Below are 3,535 nucleotides of genomic sequence, written 5' to 3' on the forward strand. Positions count from 1 at the left end.
CTTTCCCTCCTCGATTATGACAGCACAGTAGCGCTCATCCAATATTCATTTCCCACTTTCATTTCCCAGGCCTCCTTAAATATGGCAGGGCCCTGTGTAGCTCTGGCCAATGGTCTGAGAGCAGGATCGATTTTCAACCAAGCTGGGAAGAGGAGCTATGAGTTCCTCCCGTGCTCCCTTCCACGTGCTGGAGCCTGTGCCCACTGGAGCCTGAGCTTCCCTGAGTAGGAGAGTCTCATATCACCTCCCTCCCTCTCCCCACACATACCACTACATGGCTAAGGAGCAGAAGCAAGAAAACACTTGTTAGGTTAAGTTGTCGAGATCTCAGAGTCCATACGTTATCCTGCTATAACTTAGCCAGTCCGGAGTGATACAGGAATCCTGAGATAATGATGGCTCTGACAATAATCTCGTGTGCATGCATTTCTTTATTGCAATAGATGCAGTCGACCTGCTTCACTTGTCACACAGAACTAACCAGAGGCTCATTAGTGGGTGAAGGCCTTATACATGGATTGCAAAATGCATCCTTGCATTGTATGCATGGACACAATCATTTCTATTAGATGCTATGTCTCAGACCAAAGCTATACAATTTTAATGTCAGGATGCAGAGATCCTACGAGTGTCTCAATAATGGACTAGCTCCAACTAATAAATTCTAACTCACTTGATTTGCCTCCAAGTATCTTTTGCAATAAAGGCCTCTCCTTGGAGTTAATTTATCCTTTCTTTAGAGCATGCCCATACTCATTTGCTACCTTGTGACCTTCATAACCACATACTCATATTGATGAAGTCAATACACATAACAAATCTATTTATTAAAATAATAAGCAGCTTCTGCTATTTTGAGAATCTAGAATGTGTTATTCTCCATTTATGGAAACACTAGCCTACACAGGAAAAGAAAACGTGTGGAGAAAGAGCTGGGAGCAGAAAGAATCCTGAGGTAACTATGGCTATGCAGCTCTGTAACTCTACAGCTTTGAATTCCTAGCATTTTATCAGTAAGGAAACTAAGAACGGGACACTTTTTCAATGAGTGTCATTTTATATGACCTGTAAGTTTGTCCCTTTGGACAAATAGGGCCCTGCCATATTTAAAACATAAAAAATACAGTAGTGGAGGACCAGCAGTTGGTGTGATGGCTATGTTGCTGGACTCCCATGTAGTCGACTATGGTTCAAGTCCTGGACCCCGTGGCTTAGACACTCTTGTGTGTGTGCTCAAGATTTCGAAAGGAGAATGGAGGAGAAGGGATTGTGGTGTGGCCATTGCCCTGGGTGGTGATTTCTCACTTTCTGTCTCTCTGTCTCTTGTCTTTCTGGCAAGCAAACACATCCTACAGCAAAAAAAACTCTTTCTCAAAAAAAAAAAAAAATACAACAGTGGAAGTGATGATTTGAGTTGTCACTAACAATAATTAATTGTTTAAAGATAATAGGTCAGATGGTGGCCCAGGTTCCCAGTTTGAGTCTGGAGACCTCCCTGAGTATGCTAGGCACACGTGTGCCCATGACTTGGGGCAGGTTGAGACTGGGTGGGAGGGGTGAGTCATGGCATCAAGACCTTCCTAGGAGACACTTAAACTCTCTCCTCTTTCTCTCATTCATGGGAGAAATAAGCTTTAAAATATAATAAAGATGTCCAAAAAGTACAAATCGTTTTCATTTTTGTTTTCTGCTGTCACAGTCTAATGATTTGTAAACACAGTAGTGAGTAGTTGATTTGCATAATAGATCAGAAATATTAGTAATTCAGCTGTTAAGAAGGGTGTAAGTTATTTCTCCTACTTTCAGTAAAGGACATTTACAACATAGCATGTGAAAATCTAAATACTGGGTTGTCAGAAAAGTCACGATGTATTTTTATCTATTTTTTTTCTATGCAGAAATGCATCATGACTTTTCCAACAACCCAATAGTTGTTATTATTGAAAAAGCTGCACTGTTTCACATCTAACATACACTGAGGAAGGTTTCAAAACCGTATTGTTTTGTTATCTCAAGTCAGAAATTTACTTCTCAATATCCTGATCTTTTCATTTTGCATGGGTTTCAAAGATAGCTAGTAAGATAATTATGCACTTTAGGACCAATTGATTGGCTCACTACAAAAATACTAAATGAAGAGGAAGTTGGAATTTATAATTCAGTTGCCCCCCCAAACTGCAAACATTAAATGTTTATGATACACAACCGTCCTGATCATAAAGGGAACACTTTCCTTTGATAGCTAATGTTGGGTGTATCCTTAGACCTGGCTTCCAGTGCATTCTATGAATCAGGCATGGTGCTCGACAATAAAAGACAAAGCCCAGGTCTAGTGAGGTGACTAATAGCCACAGTGAGCATGTTGTGGGGACCAGGGTATCCACAGGAAGAGGACCTCACTCAGGCTGGAGAAGCCGGATTACAAAAGGTGAGGAGGATGGAGGTGAGAAAAAGATAGTTAGGACACTGCAGGGAGAGGAGGGTGTAAGCAACAGCATGATTGGATGTGAGATTAAGACAGCGGAGCTCAGGGCTGAGGAATGCCTCACCAGACTGGAGCTTGGCTGTGTGTATCTTTGAGGAACAGGCAATGCTGTTCAATAGCCAGGTTACATTGATGTGAATGTTCCTCTCTCCTCTCCAGGGCTACAGCAACTAGCTGTATATGACCATTAAGCACTTGAAATGTGACTGAGGAAAAGAGATTTTTAATATTATTCAACTTTAATTCAGTTAAAATGACATCTAAACAGCCTCCTATGGCCACTGGCCATCCCACCAAGCAGCACCACTGCAGACTACGAGCTACTCGACCGGCAGGCAGGACAAGAGGCCCAGGCACCCATGAGTTTTAGACGCCACGTTAAGTAGTTTGGGTTTTAGCCCAAAAGTAAAGAGGAGTCAGTAGTGAGGAATGTTAAGCAAGGAGTGATGTGACCAGATTGCTTTAGAAATACCACTTTGAGGGGCCAGCAGATGGCGTAGTGGTTATGTTGCTGGACTCCCACATGGCCAACCATGGTTCAAGTCCCAGGCCCAGTGGTTTGAAACTCACACCCGGTGCATGTACGTGCCCAAGATCCCAGGAGAGAATGAAGGAGAAGGGATTGTGGCATGCCCATCCTCCCTGGCAGGGGGAGGTAATTTCTCAGTTTCCCTCTCACTGTCTTTGTCTCTCTCTCTCTGGAGAGCACAGATGCCTTATGGCTAAAACCTCTTAAAGAAAAAAAGAAGAAGAAATGAAAAGAGAAGAAATATACCACTCTGGTCATTGCTCTGGATGAGTAGGGAGGCTCAGGGCTTGAGGCAAAGACAGCAGGTAAGCTTTGAGAGTGATAGAGGAAAAATGATGGAGACTCTGTGGAAGACAATGACAGCAGGTCTGAGGGAAGGAGAGAAGTGTGATTGGATGTGAGATTAAGAGACAATATATGGCCAGCAGGTGGTGTGGTGGTTAAGGCGTTGGAATTCCCACATGGACAACCAAGGTTCGAGTCCCAGACCTAGAGGCTTTCTCTCTCTCTCTCTCTCTTTC

Source organism: Tupaia chinensis, unplaced genomic scaffold (genome assembly GCF_000334495.1).
Source record: "Tupaia chinensis unplaced genomic scaffold, TupChi_1.0 Scaffold000141_1, whole genome shotgun sequence".
Taxonomy (NCBI): domain Eukaryota; kingdom Metazoa; phylum Chordata; class Mammalia; order Scandentia; family Tupaiidae; genus Tupaia; species Tupaia belangeri.